The sequence below is a fragment of the Lepidochelys kempii genome, chromosome 24 (genome assembly GCF_965140265.1).
Source record: "Lepidochelys kempii isolate rLepKem1 chromosome 24, rLepKem1.hap2, whole genome shotgun sequence".
Lineage (NCBI taxonomy): Eukaryota > Metazoa > Chordata > Testudines > Cheloniidae > Lepidochelys > Lepidochelys kempii.
This window is the reverse complement of record NC_133279.1, coordinates 8,279,063-8,302,673: the sequence shown is the minus strand read 5'-3', so window position 1 is coordinate 8,302,673 and position 23,611 is coordinate 8,279,063. Positions and strand designations below refer to the sequence as shown.

At 49.2% G+C, this 23,611-nt stretch overlaps 1 long non-coding RNA gene across 1 annotated transcript in view; it reads right to left on the bottom strand.

The window, feature by feature from the left end:
- LOC140902405 (uncharacterized) overlaps positions 1-23,562 on the bottom strand; it is a 50,959-nt gene extending 27,397 nt beyond the window's left edge. The window contains exon 1 of the long non-coding RNA XR_012156061.1: positions 23,455-23,562. This is a non-coding gene — a long non-coding RNA (uncharacterized lncRNA). The remainder of the gene's footprint in view (positions 1-23,454) is intronic.
- Between the last annotated feature and the right edge of the window lie 49 nt (positions 23,563-23,611).

Sequence of the window (23,611 nt, the reverse complement as noted above, 5' to 3'; positions counted from 1 at the left end):
TGCCCCTGTGGAGTTGCCAGAATTATACCTCCCCTTCTGCAGGGCCCATAGGCAGGGCTGGTGGCTGACGGGAATGCTGCTCGCCAGGCTATGGGCAGGAGATGTGCTGGGCAGCGCTGACTAGCAGGCAAAGGGGGAACTCCTCAGACCCCCTCAGACCCTTCATCCGTCCATTTCACAGCGCTTGAGGAAGGGGGGCTGTGAATCTCCATGCTCCAGCCGTACCATTGGCTCCCATCCAGCTTCCCATGCTGACTTAAGGCTGTGGTCCTACGTCAGAGACTGAATGTCAATCTATGAGCTGCCGCGACCACTGCGCTGCTCTGGGACACCGCAGATCATGGAGCTCAGGACAGCATGTGAGAGCTGGGGATAAGGCTCTGTCGAGGGGCTCCACAGGTGGAACCAGCTCCCAGAGGAGATCAGACAGCTCTGAAGTCGGACCAGTTTTATGAAATGCTACACAACCTTCCTCTTCGAAAAGGTCTTTCCACTGTAAGACCGACATTCGTGACACTGACACCCCTATGTATCCCTTTCCTGTGGTTCTCAGCCCGTGGGCCACTTACGGCCCAATCAGCACACAGCTGCAGCCCATATGACCTCCTCAGGGCCTACTACACAGGTACTAGATACATTATGTGGGTGAGGCCCATATAACACCTAGCAAGCCCCATACGCGGCCCACAAAGGTAAATAGGTTGAGAACCACTGCGCTAAACCCCAACACAGACTCGTCCTCCCTACCCCTGAACGCAACCAGCCTGCCAAAACAACCAAGGAACTCAATACCATCTGAAAAATCCAAAACAAAATCTCTCCCTGCAAGCAGAGCCGGTTGATATTTGTTCTAGCAGAATGTTTTTCCATTGGAAAATGCTGACTTGACAAAATTGAAATATTTTGTACAAAATCTTTGATTTCAGCAAAATTTTCCATTGATTTAATTGAAATTTTCTATGGGGAATTACTGAAATGTTTTCTTCCATGGAGCAGAAATGTTTCGTTTCACCTTTACAGAGACATTTGGTTTCAACTTTATCATTTCTACTCTGATATATTTCTACTCTGTGATGGATCAGCTGCCCCAAGTCAGCTGATCTGGTGTGGCTGGCAATCAGGGGACTTGGTTCAGCTATCAGACCCAGCTGGGGAAGAGTTGGGTGTTGAGAGAGCTCAGTTGATGAAGAAGGCAGGTTACCTCTTGTGACTGGTCCAGAAGGAAAAGGGAAATGGGGAAGAAGCAGGCTGGAGGTAGCCTGGGAAGATGGACCTGTGGGAAGATCTCCAGGGAATAAGAGCTGATGGTCAGTGGCTCAGGGAGGAGCCAGGCCTCCATGGAGAACGTCTGGAGGGCCACTGCTCTGCGAGGGAGTGGGCTGCAGCCTGCAATTCCCTTTGGTTTGATGCTCTTTGGAGTTGAGGCCAGGTTACGAGGCAAGTTGCTGCCCAACAAGCTGCACGCTGGGCCTGTCAATGCTCTGTAGCAGCGTCCACATGGGACAAGCTGCTGCACTGTGGATTCCCCTCCCTGGCTTGCCCCGCAGTAATTTGCTGTGCAGACATGCCCCAAGAGGACAACAGAGATGGAGCCATGCTGGTCTCTGCCACCAGGCAGTGCAGGGAACAGGTGCTGCCACATCCCTGATTCAGGATGAAACAAAAAGTCAAACAGGTGGAATTTCCCCCGGGACAGGAATTCTGTGTTTTGAGCAGCTTAACTCCCAAACAGAGTTTTCACCCAAAAAAGAGAGAAGAGCCTGAGATCCTGAGAACTCCTCCAAGGACTTTAGTTTTGAGTTTATGTGGAAGGTGCCTAGATTCTACAATGATGGGCAGCAGAATACAACCCTGAGGTTATATCAAGATTCCCTTGTTACGGCTGGGCATGTGGACTCACCCAAGGTCATCCAGTAGGTAAGTGCCAGAGCCAGGGGACTGGGTCTCAATCGTATGCTTAGTGCTCTCGGCAGTGTTGACTCAGGCAGATAGGAGAAATGTAAAATAGTCACAATAAAATAAAACAGGTTTGAGAGGAGGGGCTGGGGGTCAGGACTCTGGGTTCTAGTCTCTGTTCTGGGAGTGGAGTGAGGTCTAGTGGTTAGAACTGGGGACCGGGAGTCAGGACTCTTGGGTTCTCTTCCTAGCTGTGGAAGAGGTTAGAACAAGGCACTTGGGCCCGGGACTCTTGGGTTCTGTTCTTACCTCTGGGAGCAAAGTGAGATCAAGAGATAAAACCAGGGGGCTAGGTGTCTGGATTCCTGGGTTCTCTTCCCCACCCTGAGAGGGGAGAGGGAGCTGGTGGTTGGAGCAGGGAATGGGTGCCAGGACTCCTGGGTTCAAACCCCAGCTGTGATATTACGTGTTTGCAGTAGCAAGTCACTTTCCCTGTTCTGTGCCTCAGTTTACCAATCTGCAAAATGGGGATACCTCCCAAGGAGGCTTGTGAGGATTTAATGTCGGCCGGGCCATTGGGGATCCCGTGCTGGAGAAGGGCGTGGGTTTACTTATTGGACTCAGCCCGTGAGGAATCTTGAATTGCTCAAAACACAAACGTTCTCCACCCTGAGATGAGCCGTATTTTGCTAGAGGAGCCTTATACAAATACGTGCCCGGGCTAGGCCAGGCTCCTGCATGGGGGAACCAGTTCCAGTCCCTGCCGGCCTTCCCCAGTTGAATCCCTGTGGCCTGCCGCCCTGTGAGTTCGGCTCCTAGCTCGTTTTGGGTTTGCTGCAACACTTTGGCACCAGAGTCTCTGCTGTGAGAAGCACGAGGCCCCTCCCATCAGGTCCGGATGGAGTAATGAGGGCAGAACCGGTTCCCTGGCTTGCAGGGAGTGGGGAAGCTGGGCTAGGCCCTTGTTTTGCTCCTGAGCTAAGTGTTGTAATTGTTCCTCTGTCATCACCAAATCAAACGAAGGGTGGTGCCATGTCTACAAGGTGCATCTGGGCCACATGGCGCCGGGAGCACCCCAAATGCACCGGCAGAGAATCCGTTCCCATGCATGCAGCCACACCACGCCTGGTGCTGGCAGCCCAGCTGCAGTCCATGTGCAATCCGTGGGGCAGTGCCTCCCTGGCTCAGATGGTAGCTGGGGCCTGCCCGCTCCCTGGTGTCTGGCGATGGTGATGTCAGGCTAGTGCAATGCAGTTGCAGGGACAGGCAAGTGCTGATGAAGGATGCTGCAGGGTATCAGCTGCCAGCCTCATGCCTCCTGCTCCAAATCTGGCCCCGTGGACCCCAGCGCTCGGGGCCAAAGCCCAGGCTGGCTGCAGAGGGAGCAGGGCTCTGCTCTGCTGGAGACACCCCCATTTCTCAGCTGAAGTGCTCCTGCTCTCTCTCCCTCTGCCCCATGCTGGGGGCTGCTTCCCCCAGTTCTCTCCTGTCTGCAGCGGCAGCAGGGCAGCGAGGGGCGTTGGGTGCTCAGTGGGGGAACAGGTGGGGGATCTCTGCCCAACATCCTTCCACTTCCCACTTTGCTCTCCTTCCAGAGTCCCTGGAGCCGAAGAGCCTGCCCGTCTCCTGGGGGGCATCCCGTGTTCTGCAGCTGAGCTCACCCCTCCACCTGGGTGTTGGATCAAAGGGGAGCAGAATTCCTCCCATCTGGTGCTTCTCCTGCCCAGGCCTGCAGGAGGCAATCCCATTGGGGTGTCAGCTGCTGTCGGGTGCTGTAGGCCCCACTGGGCAATGGAGCAGCACCATTTACACCAGCTGGGTCCTGGGAACTTACCCACGTCATCTCAAGGTGGCAACGCATCTGCCGGTCCTGGGCCCAGATGGTGGAGTTATTCTGTCCTAAGCAGCCCGTGGCTTTCAGACCCCCTCGGTATTTTGCCATGCTAGCGAAAGGGGCTGGGGGCCCAGGTGGGCCACAGAATGTCACAGCATAGCCAGCATCTCCCTCCATGCAGCCGTGTCCTCCAGACCCCTTCTCTAGGGCTAAATGGGGAATGCAGCCGGTATTATTAGTAGCTGGGCAGGGACTGTCTACTGCACTGTACCACTGCCCAACACAATGGGGCCTCATTGCTGGGTGGCCCTCAGGCACTACGGTACTAAATGTGTTTGATGATGTGTATTACAATAGCCCTTAGAGTGGGCTATTAGAATGGCTATTAGAATGGGCTCCTTAGAATGGGGACATCTCTCTGTTAAGAGCTAGGCTGAGACCTATCAAATTCACTGCACGTGGAAAACCACAGCCAGGAAGGAGAACTCCCAGTGGAGAACTCCTAGCGCAGCATTAACTGGCTCTCATCATCCCCAGATCCCTAAGCACTTTACTAAGGAGGGCAGTATCATTATGCTCATTTTACAGATGGGGGGGGGGAAAACTGAGGCAGAAAGTAAAGACTGTCCCAAGGTCACTAGCAGAGCCAGGAATAGAATCCACATCTCCCAAATCCCAATCTAGTGCTCTCACCACTCGCCCACAATGCTGGTGTACAGCTGCCCTTTGGCGAGTGCACCTGGCTTTGGTGAGGTCTCTTCTGATTTACACTGGCGTAAGTGACAACAGAATAGCGGCCACTTGGTACTGGGGGCGTCCCATCCTTGTCTTGGGGCTGAGATGCTGCTAATGCCCTGGGATTTCTGTTGTGTCTTTTGCTCTTTACACAGCATGTGTAATATGAAAGCCTGACAGGGTGGAGTCCAAACACCCGTGTGTGTAACACACAAGGCCCAGCCATGCTGCTGCTCTGGCAGATTCTGGTGGCTTTGGAAGCCTAGAACCCAGTGAGCGCCATTAAAGGGCTCACAAACAGTTTAAAGGGATACTACCCAATTCGGAGACACGACACTTTCCCTTTCTCCTCCGCCTGTCCTGCCCTCATCAAGAAACCAGCTTAGGAAGCCAACCACTGGTGCCAAAGGGGCTGGGGCCTCTCGTGTGACAGCCAGATGGTGCTTGACAGCCAGATGGTGCTTCCTTTTTAGGATATGTCTCAGGTTCCTCTCACCTGGGAGGAGCAATGGTTCAGGGAAATTAACCCACCCTGTAACACCACTGTCTCCTGGAGGCTGTCGTCACCACATTCCAGGCTGCTAGGAAACACTAAAAACCTGGCGCTGCATCCTGCCAGCTTGCACCTGAGTTATTAACAGCAGCCGGGGCTGGAAGGCGGTGACTGGCCAGCAGAACTGGTTTGAGGCCGCTTTGGCCAGGCTACCGCACTTGCCCAAATGTATGTGCTGGGCTTAGCCCAATGTAGTCCACCACTGAGCAAAAGCCAGGGCCAGTCAGCTGAATTTTTCCCTTCAGTTAGCATACAGTTCCCTCAGAGTCCTGCTAACTATTGGCCTGATGGCTTTATTACTAATAATACACAGAGCTTTATGGAGGTGAAGGTGGTATCATTGACACCAGATGGACAGGGAAACTGAGGCACGGGAAGGGGCTCTGACAGTGGAGTGTAGGCTGGTAGATCATAGAATCATAGAATATCAGGGTTGGAAGGGACCCCAGAAGGTCATCTAGTCCAACCCCCTGCTCGAAGCAGGACCAATTCCCAGTTAAATCATCCCAGCCAGGGCTTTGTCAAGCCTGACCTTAAAAACCTCTAAGGAAGGAGATTCTACCACCTCCCTAGGTAACGCATTCCAGTGTTTCACCACCCTCATAGTGAAAAAGTTTTTCCTAATATCCAATCTAAACCTCCCCCACTGCAACTTGAGACCATTACTCCTCGTTCTGTCATCTGCTACCATTGAGAACAGTCTAGAGCCATCCTCTTTGGAACCCCCTTTCAGGTAGTTGAAAGCAGCTATCAAATCCCCCCTCATTCTTCTCTTCTGCAGGCTAAACAATCCCAGCTCCCTCAGCCTCTCCTCATAAGTCATGTGTTCTAGACCCCTAATCATTTTTGTTGCCCTTCGCTGGACTCTCTCCAATTTATCCACATCCTTCTTGTAGTGTGGGGCCCAAAACTGGACACAGTACTCCAGATGAGGCCTCACCAATGTCGAATAGAGGGGAACGATCACGTCCCTCGATCTGCTCGCTATGCCCCTACTTATACATCCCAAAATGCCATTGGCCTTCTTGGCAACAAGGGCACACTGCTGACTCATATCCAGCTTCTCGTCCACTGTCACCGCTAGGTCCTTTTCCGCAGAACTGCTGCCTAGCCATTCGGCCCCTAGTCTGTAGCGGTGCATTGGATTCTTCCGTCCTAAGTGCAGGACCCTGCACTTATCCTTATTGAACCTCATCAGATTTCTTTTGGCCCAATCCTCCAATTTGTCTAGGTCCTTCTGTATTCTATCCCTCCTCTCCAGCGTATCTACCACTCCTCCCAGTTTAGTATCATCCGCAAATTTGCTGAGAGTGCAATCTACACCATCCTCCAGATCATTTATGAAGATATTGAACAAAACCGGCCCCAGGACCGACCCCTGGGGCACTCCGCTTGATACTGGCTGCCAACTAGACATGGAGCCATTGATCACTACCCGTTGAGCCCGACAATCTAGCCAGCTTTCTACCCACCTTATAGTGCATTCATCCAGCCCATACTTCCTTAACTTGCTGACAAGAATACTGTGGGAGACCGTGTCAAAAGCTTTGCTAAAGTCAAGAAACAATACATCCACTGCTTTCCCTTCATCCACAGAACCAGTAATCTCATCATAGAAGGCGATTAGATTAGTCAGGCATGACCTTCCCTTGGTGAATCCATGCTGGCTGTTCCTGATCACTTTCCTCTTATGCAAGTGCTTCAGGATTGATTCTTTGAGGACCTGCTCCATGATTTTTCCAGGGACTGAGGTGAGGCTGACCGGCCTGTAGTTCCCAGGATCCTCCTTCTTCCCTTTTTTAAAGATTGGCACTACATTAGCCTTTTTCCAGTCATCTGGGACTTCCCCCGTTCGCCATGAGTTTTCAAAGATAATGGCCAGTGGCTCTGCAATCACAGCCGCCAATTCCTTCAGCACTCTCGGATGCAACTCGTCCGGCCTCATGGACTTGTGCACGTCCAGCTTTTCTAAATAGTCCCTAACCACCTCTATCTCCACCGAGGGCTGGCCATCTCTTCCGCATTTTGTGATGCCCAGCGCAGCAGTCTGGGAGCTGACCTTGTTCGTGAAGACAGAGGCAAAAAAAGCATTGAGTACATTAGCTTTTTCCACATCCTCTGTCACTAGGTTGCCTCCCTCATTCAGTAAGGGGCCCACACATTCCTTGGCTTTCTTCTTGTTGCCAACATACCTGAAGAAACCCTTCTTGTTACTCTTGACATCTCTGGCTAGCTGCGCAATGCTAGATTAGCGCAATGGGCTAAGACTCAGGATTCCTGGGTTCTAAAAATGGGAACAAAGATGATGCAGGTAATTATAGACCAGGCAGGTTAACTTTGATAGCTGGAAAGCTATTGGAACAAGTTATTAAATAATCTATTTGTAAGCACCCACAGGGGAACAGGTTTCCAAGCCAGCATGGATTGGTCAAGAACAAATCGTGCCCAGCCAACAGGGTTACTGGCTTAGTGGATGTGGAGAAGCAATAGACGTGATATATCTTGATTTTAGTCAGGCTTTTGACACCGTCCCATGGGATATTCAAGCCAGGGACGTGCTCTAGGTGAAATTACGACAAGACGGGCGCGCAACTGGTTGACAGACGGTGCTCAGAGAGTAGTTAGCAATGGCCCACTGTCAAATTGGGAGAGTGGAGCTAGTGAGGCCCTGCAGGGGTCAGTCCTGGGTCTGGTACTCTCAATAGTGTCATTAATGACATGGATAATGGAGAGAAGACGATGCTCACAACATTTGTGAATGACACCAGGCTTGGAGGGGTTGCAAGCACTGTAGAGGCCAGGCTTAGAATTCAAAATGACCTTGACAAATTAGAGAACTGGTCTGAAATCCTTAGACCTTAGCCCCCCCCTGCTTTGCTGCACATTGGGCTACCCACAGTTGCCCTCCTTGCCTGTCAACTGCCCTTCACTCCAAATCTTCCCATTTCATGTTGAGGTGCTTGATATCGTTCAGAACTGTTCATTTCCATGTTATTCATGCTCTTCCTCTCTTTTTTTTTTTCTTGCGTTTTCTGGCTTCCATTCAAAGGCGATATTTGGTAAGCGTTCTTTTTCCATTCTCAGCACATGTCCCAGCCGTTGATGTCTCCTTTTGTAGATTATTTGTGAGAGGGTACCTTGTCCAGTAAGTTTTCTGACTTCTTCATTCGTAGTTCATACATTCCAGGTCGCTATGGATGTACTCTTTTTGGCCGTGAGAATTTGGACCATCGAATGGATGACTTCCCGATGGATTTGATCATCCACTGTCATATGCGCATGTGAACGCTTTCCATCTCCTCAGGCCGTGATTTTTGGTTTATGTGAGTAGTTTCTGGTGCTAGAACTTATTATTATTATTATTATTATTTTTTTTTTTACGGAGACAGGAAGCTGCCCCATCGACCAACCCTCCTCCTTTCTGATCCGGGCTTGGGACTGGCACTGGTGGAGCTGGTCTGAAATCAGCAAGATGAAATTCAACGGAGAAAAGTGCCATGCACTTTACTTCGGAAGAAAAAAATCAAAGGCACCACTGCAAAACGGGGCATCACTGGCCAGGCAGTCATACTGCTGAAAAGACTCTGGGAGTTACAGTGAATCACAAATTGAACATGAGTCAACAATGTGATGCTGTTTCCCACCCAGGATAAATAGGCAATAATATTTGCTTACCGTTTCCCTAGGGGGCTGTGATGTTGTGTGTGACCTGCTTTGAGATGCTCAGATGAAAGGGGCGGTGTTAGCTGTGATATTCTCTTAGCCTGTCATAGCCCTGGTCAGTTGGAAGCTCCGGGAGGGGTGTGATTTCTCTCCACCCTCAATACTCTTTCAGCCCCTCTTCTTTGATTGTTTGTGTTTGGCTAGGTGGGGCGTTGGGAGCCCTTTGAAGGGCTGCACTTTGGCACAAACAGCGCAGATAAATGTAACCTGATCTTCGGACTATTAATGGTGGCAGGAACCGCCCTGTGCTGAGGCCATGGTTATCTGCATGTGAATAAATGCCATCGGCAGTCGCCCAGGGTCTAATGATCAGAGCATACAAGTGTCAGGACTCCTGGGTTCTATTCCTGGCTCGGCCACAGGCTGCCATGATGATGTCATGGTATCCTCTCGCCCTGAGGATAACCCTCCAGGGGAGGGAACCCCAGTGATTAGGAAGAGACAGGTAATAGTAATGGGGGATTTGACTATTCAGCTGGGTTTGAGACATCTAAACAGACCTACGTGTCGTGGTGGGGAGGAGCTGGTGCCAGGGAAGTACCAGTGACATTGGGAAAGGTGGAAGAGAGGTCCTGGAAGCTATAGGCGGCAGGTATAAGCCTCCCCTGCTGCAGCCGCCGCAGATCTGTAGCCAGATGCCTGGGCCCGCCGTGGTGGCCCTGCCTTTTCCCGTCCCTGCTCTGCCTCTTCCCCAAGGCCCTCACTGCCCGGCCACTGCCTGGCTGAGTCCCGCATCTCCCCCACTCCAGTCTCCACCATCCCCCTCCGGAGGTCCACGCTGCTCCCTGCATCCCTCCTTTCCTCCACTTCCCCTCCCCCACGAGGCCCCCCCGCCGCTCTGTCCCTGCGGGCAGTGGGGGCCTCGTGGGGGAGTGGGGTGGAGGAGAGGAGGGACGGGGGAGCAGTGGGCGGTGGGGGCCTTGCTGGGGAGGAGAGAAGGAAGGAGGCGGCAGGGAGGCTGAGCAGGGGTGGGGCCTGGGGCAGAGTAGGGGGTGGGGCCTGGGGTGGAGTGCGGGCGGGGCTTCAGGCGGAAGAGGCGGGACCCCAGGCAGAAGAGGCAGGACAGGAAGCTAGCCTCTCCCAAGGGAAGCTTCACCCGCCACCCATACTGCAAGCCAAATTTAGGCTGCTAGGGAAGAGATTAAAGTCCAAGACCTCCAGGGTAGCATTCTCTAAAATGCTTCCAGTTCCACATGTAGGGTCAATTAGACAGGCAGAACTGCAGGGTGTCAATGCGTGGATGAGATGATGATGTACAGAGGAGGGATTTAGGTTTATTAGGAACTGGGAGACCTTTTGGGGAAGGAGCCTATCCAGGAAGGCTCCACCTAAACCACAATGGAACCAGATGGCTGGCACGTGAAATTAAAAAGGTCGCAGAGGAGTTTTTAAGCTAAGGGCTGGGGAAAGCTGACAGGTGAGAGGAGGACGTGGCTCAGACAGAGACATCCCTTAAGGGAGGATTTATCCAAGGGGATTCTCTATATCCTAGTAAAGAGGATAGGATAGAAATCGACAACGTACGTGTAGAAACTGAAGAGAAACAGTCAAACAAAAAAGAGCCCAATTCAACTAAACCACATTTAATTTAGACAACTAAATATTGACAAATTTGATAAGTGTTTGCATACAAATGCTAGAAGTCTAAATACTAAGTTGGGTGAACTTGAGTGCCTTGTGTTAAATGAGGATATTGATATAACAGGCATCACAGAAACTTGGTGGAATTATGATAATCAATGGGACAAGGTAATACCAGGGTATAAAATATATAGGAATGACAGAGTGGGTCGTGCTGGTGGGGTGTAGCATTAGATGTGGGGGGGGGGAAAGAGTCAAATATAGTAAAAATCTTAAATGAATCAAACTGTACCACAGAATCTCTTTGGATAGAAATTCTGTGCTTGAATAATAAAAGAATAGCAGTAGGAATATACTACCGACCTCCTGACCAGGATGGTGCCAGTGACTGTGAAATGCTCACGGAGATTAGACAGGCTACAAAAACAGACAACCCAATAATAATGGGGGATTTCAACTATCCCCATATTGACTGGGTACATGTCATCGCAGGAAGGGATGCAGAGATCAAGTTTCTAGAGACTATAAATGACTGCTTCTTGGAGCAGTTAGTTCTGGAACCCACAAGAGGAGAGGCAATTCTTGATTTAGTCCTAAATGGCATGTAGGCTCTGGTGCAAAAGGTGAGTATCGCTGAACCACTTGGTGATAGCAACCACAATGTAATTAAATTTAACATCCTTGTAGGGGGGAAAATACTAAGAAGCCCACCACAGTAGCATTTAACTTCAAAAAGGGGAACTGCACAAAAACGAGGAAGCTAAGTTAAATGGAAATTAAGAGGAACAGTCACAAGAGTGAAATGCTTGCAAGCCGCATAGAAACTATTTAAAAAGACCATAAAAGAGGTTCAAACTAAATATATACTTGAAATAAATAAATAGATAAAAGAGTAAGAGGACCAAAAAATGCCACCATGAACTGAGTATAAGAGGTAGACAGAGGCAAAAAGGCATCCTTTGAAAATTGGAAGTCAGAGCCTACTAAGGAAAATAGACAGGACTGTAATTTCTGGCACGTCAAGTGTAAAAGTATAATTAAGCAGGCCAAAAAAAGAATCTGAAGAGCAACTAGCTAAAGACAAAAAAACTAAACAGTAATATTTTTTTTTATTTATTTTTTTTTATAGTACATCAGAAGCAGGAAGCCTGATAACAATTATTGGGGCCATGGGAGCACTCAAGGAAGACAAGGCTGTTGCAGAGAAGGTAAACAAATCCTTTCCATCGGTCATCACTTCAGAGGATATGAGGGAGATTCCCACATCTGAACCAGTCTTTTTAGGTGATAAATCTGAGGAACTGTTGTCCCAGATTGAGGTGTAAATAGAGGAAGTGTTGGAATAAATTGATAAATTAAACAGTAGTAAGTCACCAGGACCAGATGGTATTCATCCAAGAGTTTTGAAAACTCAAATATGAAATTGCAGAACTCCTGACTGTGGTATGTAACCTATTGCTTAAATCACCCTCTGTACCAGATTACTGGAGGGTAGTTAATGTGACACCAATTTTTAAAAAAGCCTTCAGATGTGATCCTGGCAATTACAGGTTGGTAAACGTAAGTTCAGTACCAGGCAAACTGGTTGAAACTGTACTAGAGAACAGAATTATCAGCCATATTGAGAAGATATGGTGGGGAAGAGTTAACATGGCTTTTGTAAAGGGAAATCATGCCTCACCAATCTATTCGAATTCTTTGAGGGTGTCAATAAGCATATGGACAAGGGGGATCCAGTTGATATAGTGTACTTGGACTTTCAGAAAACCTTTAACAAAGTACCTCAACAAAGGCTCTTAAAGCAAAGTAAGCAATCAAACTTTGTCGTCTCATGGATCAGTAAATGGTTAAAAGGTAGGAGTAAATGGTCAGTTTTCACAGTGGAAAGAGGTAAATAGTGGGCCTTCTAAGGATCTTTACGGGGACCTGTGTGCTGTTCAACATACTCCTAAATGATCTGGAAAAGGGAATGAAGTGAGGTGGCAAAATGTGCAGATGATACAAAACTACTCAAAATAGTTAAGCCCAAAGCTGATTGCCAAGAGCTACGAGGGGAATCTCACAAAACTGGGGCAAGTGGGCAACAAAATGACAAATGAAATTCAGTGTTGATAAGTGAGAAGTAAGGCCCATTGGAAAACATCATCCCAACTCTACACACACAATGATGGGGTCTGAATTAGCTGTTACCACAGAAGAAAGAGATCTCAGAGTCCTTGTGGATAGTTCTCTGAAAACATCCGCTCAGTGTGCAGCAGCAGTCCAAAAAGTGAACAGAATGTTGGGAATCATTAAGAAAGGGATCAATAACAAGACAGAAAATATCATGTTGCCTCTCTATAACTCCATGGTACGCCCACATCTTTAATACTGCGTGCAGTTCTGGTTGCCCCATCTCAAAAAAAAAAAAAAAAAGAAAGATATATTTGAATTGGGGCACCAAAAATCAGTAAGGGTATGGAACAGCTTCTGTATGAGGAGAGATTAAAAAGCCCAGGATAGCTCATGCTGGAAAAGAGATGACTAAGGGGGGATATGATAAAGGTCCATAAAATCATGAGGGGTGAGAGGAAAGTGAATAGGGAAGTGTTATTTACCCCTTCACATAACACAAGAGCCAGGGGTCACCCAATGAAATTAATAGGCAGCAGTTTAAAACTAACATAAGGGAGTACTTCTTCACACAATGCACAGTCAACCTGTGGAACTCCTTGCCAGGGGATGTTGTGAAGCCCAAAAGTATAACTGGGTTCAAAAAAATTAGATAAGTTCCTGGAGGATAGGTTCATCAGTGGTTATTTACCAAGACGGTCAGGTAAAAGCAACCCCATCCTCTGGGTGTCCCATAACCTCTGACTATACTCTGATTTAGATTAAATCTCTGGAACAGCTTCCTAACTGTAAGCACAGTAGGACAATGGAACAGACTGCCTAGGGAGGTGTCGAAACTCTTTTGTTGGAGGTTTTTCAAGAGGCTGGATGGCCATCTGTCTTGGATGGTTTATTCCCAACAAATCCTGCATCTTGGCAGAGGGTTAGACTAGATGACCCTTGTGGTCCCTTCTAGCCCTATGATTCTATGACTGCCAGAAATTGGGAGTGGACAACAGGGGATGGGTCATTTGATAATTGGCTTGTTTTGTTCATTCACCCTGAAGCATCTGGCACTGGCCACTGCTGAAAGACAACTAGGCTAGATGGCCCATTGGTCGAACCCAACACAGTCATTCTTATGTAATGTTCTTATGTTCCTAGACACTTTTGGATGTCACTTCAGATCAGAGCTCTGAGGCTTAGTCAATGAATGTTTCTGAAGTGCTTTGCGATCCTCACGCAGAAGGTGCATACAGAAATTTATTTATTTCACTGTAGCATCTAGAAACCCCAGCCGGGATCAGGTCCCCTTTGCATCAGGTGCTGCACAGACACACAGTGAGAGAGTCCCTGCCCCGAAGAGCTCAGTCTGAACAGACCAAAAAGATTATTATCCCCTTTTTACAGGTGGGGAAATTGAGGCCCAGGGAGATTAAACAATTTGATTAAGATCATACAGGGAGTCTGTGGCAGAGTCCGGAATTGAATCCATCTCTCCAGAGTTCCAGTCCAGTCGGCCTTAACCACAGGACCTGTCACCTTTGCTGCCCCATTTTGGTGTTACCATATGGCTGGCAGCCCAGGTTGCTTAATTCTGGTTTCTAACAATGAGACAATGTCTTTGTCTTCCAATAAATAATACCATAACAATTTTCTACAGCTGGAACCACATGCAGCCAGACTCCAGGTGGTGTGAATTGGCCAGAGCTCCATTGGAGTCAATGGGGCTAGATCCCCAGCTGGTGTGAATGAGCCCTGCTCCAGATCCTCTGCAGGTATAAATCAGCATCACTTCATTGACTTCAGTTGCGCAGTGTGGATTTACACCCACTGAAGAACTAGCCGTGAACATGTGTTCTAATAAACACATGCTCTGTTTAGCCCATATGACTGCTGTGAGGCATCTGCCCTCAATTATGAAAGGCCTAGGACAGCTACAATAGCAACTGGATATATTTACTATAAACCACAATTGGGGTGATTCATAGCATGGAAAATACAAACAAATACTTGAGTAGGGGCTATTTTGGCCAGTATAATTGCAGACCTTGCCCTCAGACATGTGTATTCATCACACAGAGAGGTGACCTCACGCAGGCCTAGCTAGGGCATATTTCATCATTCAGAGATAAACATAGAAATGCCTTCTCCATTATACCCCAAGTGCAGGGTGTTGGATGTAACCTACTTTAGTTAGGCCCAAGTTATCGGGAAGAACAACTCCTTTGGTGACACCCACTAGAGAAAGATTTGCCTAGCAGGGAACAATGAGATGAAAATAGCTCACAAAGAGAAGAGGAAACGAATGTTATCCAAGTCCAGAGGTTAAAATTGCCAAGTGTGACTATAGAGATGTGAGTTCAGAAGACGGTGGGAGTCCAGACTCCTGGGTTCCATTCCCTACTCCATGAACATGGCCAACTCTGGAGGACAGATTGTGCTCTTGCTTATGTTGCAGCAACTCAGCTGAAGTGAAAGTTGCAGTGGGAGAGGTTTAGATTGGATATTCGGAAAAACTTTTTCACTAAGAGGGTGGTGAAACACTGGAATGCGTTACCTAGGGAGGTGGTAGAATCTCCTTCCTTAGAGGTTTTTAAGGTCAGGCTTGACAAAGCCCTGGCTGGGATGATTTAACTGGGAATTGGTCCTGCTTCGAGCAGGGGGTTGGACTAGATGACCTTCAGGGGTCCCTTCCAACCCTGATATTCTATGATTCTATGAAATGGAGTGACCAGGGCCAAGTCAGTAGGAGAGGACAATCTGGACCTGTGATTTCAGTGGAATTACTCCATATCTATGTGTCTAGAGCTGGATTTTTAAAGGGATTTAGGCACTTGGAAGTGCAGACAGGCACCTATTGGGATGTTGTGAAAGCCAAAAGTATAATGGGGTTCAAAAAAGAATTAGATGAGTTCCTAGAGGATAGGTCCATCAATGGCTATTAGCCAAGGAGGTCAGGGACGCAACCCCATGCTCTGGGTGTCCATGGACTGTGCCTTGTGTGAAGTACTTCCTTAGGTTTGTTTTAAACCTGCTGCCTATTAATTTCATCAGGTGCCTCTGGTTCGTGTGTTATGTGAAAAGGGTAAATAACACTTCCCTATTCACTTTCTCCACACCGCTCTTGATTTTATAGACCTCTATAAAGTTATAAATAAAGGAACCTTTGGATAAGGCTGCTCCATTCGAGTGCTACAGGGATCCCGGAGTGTCTCAGAAACACACTCATTCTGAACCACCGAATGCTGGGCAGGCAGTCCAAGGTCACTTCATCACATGAGGTTACTTCTCTGATGATAACACTGCTTCTGCAAACAGCTGCTACTTTCTAGCACTAAGCAACCTGAGGATTGAAGCCGAAAGATTTAAAAGCGACCTTGCAAAGTCCGGGCTTCCAGTAGCTCAGACAGCATTAGCTCTTTCCTGTCATCCAAGGATCTCAACGCACTTTACGATCATTCTTCAAACCAATCCCCACCCACCATCATAATCCCCACTTTACAAATGGAACCACAGAGCTGGGGGAAGTGACTTGCCCAAGTTCAGAGAGTGAGTCTGTTGCAGCAGTGGGAATAGAACCCAGGCGTCCTGAACCATTAGCCAGCTGCAGGAGACCCGGCTTCAAGGCCTGCTCTGCCACAGGTGTCCTCTGTGACCTTGGGCCAGTCACTTAACATGTCTGTGCCTCACAGCCCCATCCTCACATCCCTCACGCAGGGGGGCTGTGAAGACAAAACACACTGTAATGATTATGAGACTCTCAGGTACTATGGTGACCATATAAGTACCAAGATACTGTGTTCACCTGCCCCTGAGCTGGGAGTCATGGTTCCTAGGCCCCTGCTCTGACCAGCAGGCCTTCACTATCTCCATGGAGATTTCAGTTTGGTTCTCTAGGACTTTTGAAGGATTCATCCATCTTTAAATAATGTAGGTGTTTATTGGCTAATGAGCTGTGGACTGAGATGTCTATGGCTGGGTCATGGACATCAGAGCTGAATCACCTGAGCCAGACTGCAACCGATGTAGCAATTAGTGTAATGGGGCAGATCCTGTGTGATGCAAAGCCGTCATCAGGGCCTGATTCACTGCAGAGCAGGAAGGGGGTCGGTGAGCCTGGTTTTAACTGTGGAGTGGGAAAGGAGGGAGGGCGGAGATTATTATTTTTGCAGGGAGAGGTGGAGTTTGGCTTGTCTCTAGGACACACCCACCTGTAGATGCCCTGACATTTACGACTGTACGTACGTTTGTTTTGCGTTAATATGAAATCAGGAACTTGGAAAGACCCATGAGCGGAGGTTTCCTTTTAAGAGTTGCTGGTTGGACCTTGGACCTTATCTGTGTTAGCAAAGTCTGGGTCCCAGGGGCAAGGGAAGGATCAAAGCTTAATGTGGGGGCTGGGCTGAAGACCCAAGAACAATACCAAAAAAGAGAGACCACAGATGTGAGCCTGGGACAGGCCAGTTGCTAGCAAAATGGGCATTGGAGGGCATCACGGCTGCAGCTGAATGAGCAGCCCAGGCCTCCTACCCTTACAAGTTCAGGAGGAGTTTGCACTGGCTTGGCATTTGTACTGGTCTCAATCCAGAGGAGGGAGGAAGAAAAAGTGGTTGGGGCGCTGACTTGTGACACAGGGATGCCCTCTTCTGCCATAGACTCCTTGGGTGACCTCAGCACAGGACACGGAGCCAGGGCAGAGGAGGGGAGAGGGTCACTCGGGCCATGGACTTTGGGCAAGTCACTTAATCCCTGTGGGCCTCAGTTCCCCATGCGTACAATGGGTGTGACATGCCCCTGTCTCAGACAGGTGTTGAAGGTTTTTGAGGGGCTCATCCACTCTGGTAACAGTGGCACCCAGAGAGATTGCATCAGTGGAATTCCTCTGGCTTTACGCCAATGCGGCTGAGATCAGAATCTGGCCCTGGGACCCTGACAGGAGGTGCTGGCGACTAGGAAGTGTTTAACGGGGGATGCCAGAAGGAGTGGGGGAGTTGTGCCTTAGCTTATGGCCCACCTCCCCCGTTGGTTGCTTTCCCTGCCACAACCCTCTTCTGGCAGGTAAATGACTTATCTGGCGTACTCGCCCACCGCCCGGTGGGTGCACGTGGCACTGCTTTACCAGTCAGACCCTTTGTCCCAGAGGCTGTGCCAGGAGCTGTGCGTGTTTACACTGGCTTGGAACATCCCATCGTGCTCAAAAAACCACCAGCAGTTGCACTCGGATGGGTGGGTGGCTCCCCAGACGCTATGTTGGGCCTGTGACGTAGGGCAGAATGGGCGTGGCCCACTGGGCCTCTGTGGCCGCTGTTTACCCAGCTAACACGGGGCAAAGTTCATGTTTTACAGCCTGGCTCAGCTTCTTGCTCTCACGCCCCTACCCTGCTCGGTCCCTGCAGAACGTCTCCACCTCGTTCCCTAGCAATGCTTGTGTTCACAGGGAGCTATGGAAACGCTGAGTGGCACGTGCCATCAGAGGAGCACTGAGCCAGCACCCCGTAGAGCCAGCCCTGGGCTTCTGTTGGAAAAGGTGAGTCTGCTTCAAAGTGACCTCATGCAGCGGGGGGTGGGCGGGGTCTCAAACATACTGGGTCCCCACCTGTGAATTATTATCCCCATTTTACTGATGGGGAAACTGAGGCATGGGGAGGGATATTCCACATAGAGCCATTTTTCCCAAAGATGCCAGCAGCCACACTGGGAGCTGGAGTTTCAAAAGACCTCCGCACCTTGGGTGCTGCAAAGGGAGCAGCTTGGTGCTGAGCTCCCAGCTTTTTTGAAAATCCAGCTCCAATTATGGGTGCTGAGCCTTTGAAAAACTGGCCCTTAATGAGGAAATGCAAGACCTGGGAGTAGAACCCTGAGAGTCCTGACTCCCACGCTCCTGCTGTAACCCATACACCCCACCCCTGGGAATAGGCCCCAGGAGCCCTGACTCTCAGTCCCCTTGCTCTAATCAGTATGCCTCACAACCTCTATTTTAGCAAATGCCCTGCACATAGTTTTGTCTCCAGTGGTTCTTTATGCAATCTGCAAACATGACAGAAGAATTCTCGGCTGGTTTCTGTGACCCACTGTGGTGTTAGTCAGAATTCCTCAGCTGCAGCTCCTAATGGACAATTCCCCCCAAACATAGACACACCGAAATGGGTAGCTGCTACTTGGAACATCTTGGGTCTCCCCAGCTAGGCTAGACATCTCCTGAGAACCAGGTCTCTCTTGGGGGCACGGGCAGTTCTGCCCGGATGCAGCAGATACTATGTGAACATGAGAAATAAGGAGTCCCGTGTTTCTGTGGAGTCAGTGCAAATGTGGGGGGGTGAAGGAGATGAAGAATTGGGTCAGTTCTTCTTTCTTACACTGCGCTTATCACTGGACTGAGGCCTAGATTCTCAAAGGTATTGAACCCCCTAACTTCCACTGGGCCTGTCCATTATGCATGAAGCACTGTGACGTCACATCGGTTACGTGTCATTTGGTCTCTCATCCTCTCCCCAAGGGGAGAAGTGTGGACAGTGGAGTGTCTTGTTTGGTAGAGTTGTAGGGAGGTTGTTTTATTTTAAGACACGCACATTGTTCTGTATTTACGTTAGAGAAGACAGATCAAAGAAGCGCGCTTCGGCCTTGGAGCGGAAGGTGGGGAGGTTTGGGATGGGCCTGAGTTTCTGGAGAAGGTCATTCTACAACCTCAAGAGAGATCAGCCTCTCAGGTTTGCTGCCTCCATGGTTAGAGCCAGGCTCCCTTCTCGAATCTACCCCCATCTAAGGGGCAACTTGCTTGGCGTGAACACAGGGCAAGACAGGCATTTGCTCCGGCTCAGCGCCTCTCTTCCCCCAGCTGCAGGATCAGGTCCCCTGAGCTCATCCCTGTGGAATGCAGCAATTAGCGCAGTGGAGGAGGGGGAGAAGGGGAAACGGCACGCCCTTTTGGCAGAGGAGGAGGACAGACTGGCTCCCTGCGAGTTGGGATGCGAGGAGGTGGCTTTGCTGCAGATGCTTCTTGTAGAAGGGAAGAAATGGCCTTCTGGAGGCTGCAGACCCAGCTGGCACTGATCCCTGAAGCAGAGGGGGGCCAAGAGGCGCCTTGCCCTGACACCGGGGGTGAAGAGAAAGAGGGGATTTTTTGCCAGGTAGGCTCTATCCTGTGATGGTGTCTCCGGGGGAAGGGAGGGAATCCGATTTAAACTTTTCCCAGCCACAGGCAGCGTGGAGCGGGGCACTGAGCTCATGCTGAGGCTGAAGGGTCAATGGTTCTTTGCAGGAAGAGATGGTGAGGGACCTATTACTTGGTCTTCTGTGTAGCTGGCTGGCTCAGAGGACTGGGATTCTGCCTCTGGACAGATGCCTGGGAATCCTTCTCCTCTGATTCCTACCGGGAGGCTGGTGTGAATTGGGTTTGGTCACCAGGTCTCGCTCCAGATCCCGCAGCTCAATAGCCAGGTTCAGCAGAGAGGCCGTAGGCAACGGATGCCCCTAGTGGAGAGCCCTGCCAGGGGTCAACGCTAAGCTCCACTGGCAGGACAGTAATGGGGAAGCTTGGCTTGCCAGGCTATTCCATCTCTGTGGGGATGGAGGGTACCAGTCTCTGGGGCTGGCAGGCCAACACCACAACAAGGCAGCAGTAGGCTGAGAGGAAGGATGGTCCAGTGGTTAGGGTGCTTGCCTGGGATGGGGCAGACCTACGTTCAAGTCCCTGCTGTGCTATAGGTCCCTTAGGGCTGTGGACAAGTCACCAAGGACCAGATTTTGAAAGGTGACTAAGATGCAGCTAGGTGCTAGTGGGAGTCCCAAAGGCACGTCACTTTTGTAAATCACACTGGGCGCCTACGCTCCTTTCAAAATCTGCCCCGAAGTGCTCCGTCCCTTTTGTAAATGGGACTTTTAACGCTTCTAAGGGGACGTCTGCACTGCAAAACAAAAACAACCCCCGAGCAGAATCTCAGAGCCCACGGCAGCCGACTCAGGCACCCAGGGCTTGTGCTACGGGTCTAAAGAGCAATGGAGATGATCCCGCTCAGGCTGGAGGCCCGGCTCCGAGCCCGTACATCTGCGCTGCTGTTTTTAGCCCTGCGAGCCCGCGCCAGCTGACCCAGGCTATGAGACTCGCTGCTGCAGGAGTGGGGGTTTGCAGCATAGACAGATTCTAAGGCACTTCGGAATTCGTGATAATGTCCCCTGAAGTCTTTCTGTGGTCTCAGATCCACAGCTGTACAAGGGGGACAACAGCATAGCCCCACCCCAAGGGATTTGTGAGGATCAGTACATGGAAGACTTTGACCTGCTCAGGTATGATGGTCACAGGGGCCAGCTATCTAGACGGATGGAAGAATTCACATGCCCACGCTCAGAAAGACACAGCATGGAGGGGTTAGCGTCTCTGCACTTGGGGGCCACAGGCTTTGTTATCAAAAAGCAAACAGGGCCATGGAGCATTCGCCCCGCTCCTCACGTTGCTTTGTGAGGCTCTCTCACGTGGACAAGCTGTGGCCCTCTCTTCCCCGGTTCTGTTCTCACACGCTGAGAAGTAAGCTGGCACGAACATAAAACCCCAAGCACCTTCTTTCTTCTGCTCAGCTCTGAGAAAGAGACAGTCTGCTTCTCACAGCGGCTCCTGGAAACTTCCTTGCCTCGCCCCAAACAATCCCTCAGCATGCTAGATCTCTTTCCAAGTCCTTGCCTGCTGAACCACAGAGGAGAGAGAGTTGGCTGGTTACTCATCCAGCACCTGCAAAGAAAAGCGCCACAACAAAGCAGGGTGAACGGGAAAGATTCAGTGCAACAATTAACTCATTCTCCTTTGCAGCAAACCTGGCTTTAGGGAGAACTCTAGGCCCTCGGGAGTAACTGTAGAGAAATCGGGAGAGGGAATGTGGTTGAGTGGTTAGAGCAACAGCGTATGTGTCAGCACTCCTGGGTTCTGTTGCTGCATCTCAGTGTAAGTCTGGCCCAGTGGCTAAAACAAAGGAGCGGGTGTCAGGATTCCTGGGTTCTACTTCTCTTGGGTTCTTGGGGGGAGCATGGTCTGGTTGTGAGAGCAGGAGCCTAGAAGGCTGAACACCTAGGTTCTTTTGCTGATGCTGGATGGGGAATGTGACCCTAAAAATTAAAACAGAGGCATTATCGATTCTGTTCTTGACCCTGCCATAACCCTGCTGGGTTACATGGGGTATTTAATCAGTCACGACCTGCATACCTCAAAAAGAAAAGGAGTACTTGTGGCACCTTACAGACTAACCAATTTATTTGAGCATAAGCTTTCGTGAGCTACAGCTCACTTTATCGAAAAGCTTATGCTCAAATAAATTGGTTAGTCTCTAAAGTGCCACAAGTCCTCCTTTTCTTTTTGCGAATACAGACTAACACGGCTGTTACTCTGAAACATGCATACCTCAGTTTCCCTTCTGTAAAATGGCAATGACACCACCTCAAGGGAGTGCTGTGAGGCTTAATTAATCAATATCCTTGGCTGAAAAGGTGCTAGAGAAGCATGATGTTAATACATGGCAGGAGATCAGAAATGATGGTTAGCCTTCTCTGAAGACACTTAAGCAAAACTCCAGAATAGTCTCTGTGAATAGGCTAATTAGGCAGCAACTCCAATAGAATGTACCACCCAGAAGAAAATATAGCTGACTTCCAGATCTTCTTTAACCAGCTACGTCATTAAACTTCTTTGACATACTTCTCCTGCAGGACACAATCTTCACCCCCTTCCTTCTTGTTCGGGGCTGCAGCACCTTAAACTACTTAAATATCCCCCCAAAGCAAATGACTAGAAAACAACTCAAAGTCATGTTATGTATGTATTGCCCCAATGCAAACAAATGCAAGATTCTTCAAGTTCATGGACCACCAACATGTAATGTTCTGGATACAAATGACTGCAGAATTAATGTAGAAACAATACATGCATCCTCGATTATGCAAATAATAGCAATGAAATTAAGTTATGCATTGCATGTAAATCCATATATTTAATTCAAAAATAATAAAAATCATGAATTAATTTGCATGTAATATACCTTCCAGTACAACTGGCTGGAAACCACAATTAAAAATCCTGCATTGATTTTCATATAATTTCTTGACAAATTGAAAACATCTCAAATTGTGAATTTTTTTTTTTGCATTCCAATTAAAGTAAGTGGAAAGCAATTGTAAACTATAAATGCAGCATCCCCCTTGCATCAAATAACTGTAAATATTAAAAACAATGTCATGTATACATGCGAATTAGTTATCATATGGATAACTATCTTAGAAAACTTAATAATAGTCATGCATTTTTTCCATGTAATATCCTCCAATGCAAATAATTAGATAAAAATTTAGAAGAGTTCAGTAATTAGACAATTAAATGACCTGGATTAATTTCCATATATTATACCCCATGCAATTTTGGGAGGTGGGGAAATAATGCTTAAAAGCCCATACCTTAATTTGCCAATGCAAATAGATGGGAGCGAACAATTGATAACCAGAACCATAAACTGGTATAGAGTGCAAACATAATGCTGGCCCGCCCATACATTGAGGTGGCTACAATGTACTTGATATATGTGGCTCCATAGTACTTGATTTGAACAAAAGAGCCCGCCCCGCTCCACAGTAATTTACAGATCCTACCTGTGGGGCATTAATTTATATACAAGACCCCCGCCCCACGGTGCGGTTCTTTGCATATGCAAGATTCCCACCCCGTTGTACATTAGTTTACAACGGAGGAAGACCCTGATCGGCCGTGGGTTTATTTACATGCAAGACCCCACCTTGCTTTGCATTAATGTACATGCAAGACGCTGCATTGCTTTGCATTAACATGCACGACTCCGCCCTGCGGCATATTAATTTATATGCGAGACCCCGACCCGCCATGAATTCATTTACATGCAAGACCCTGTCTTGCTTTTGTATTCATTAACACGCAAGACCCTGCCCTACTTTGCATTAATTAACACGCAAGACCCCGCCCTACTTTGCATTCATTTTCATGCAAGACTCCCCCGATCGCGGTGCACTAATTTACATGCAAGACCCTGACCTGCCTGCTTTCATCCTCCCTGCTCCTTGGGGCGCCGCGCGCGCGGCAGCAGCACCCCCAGCGCGAGCCCCGGGCTCACGAGCAGCCAGCGCGCGAGGCGGGGAGCGCGGGACCGGCCCAGCGGGAGGCCAGCGCCCGGCAGCAAGGGGCGGGGCCT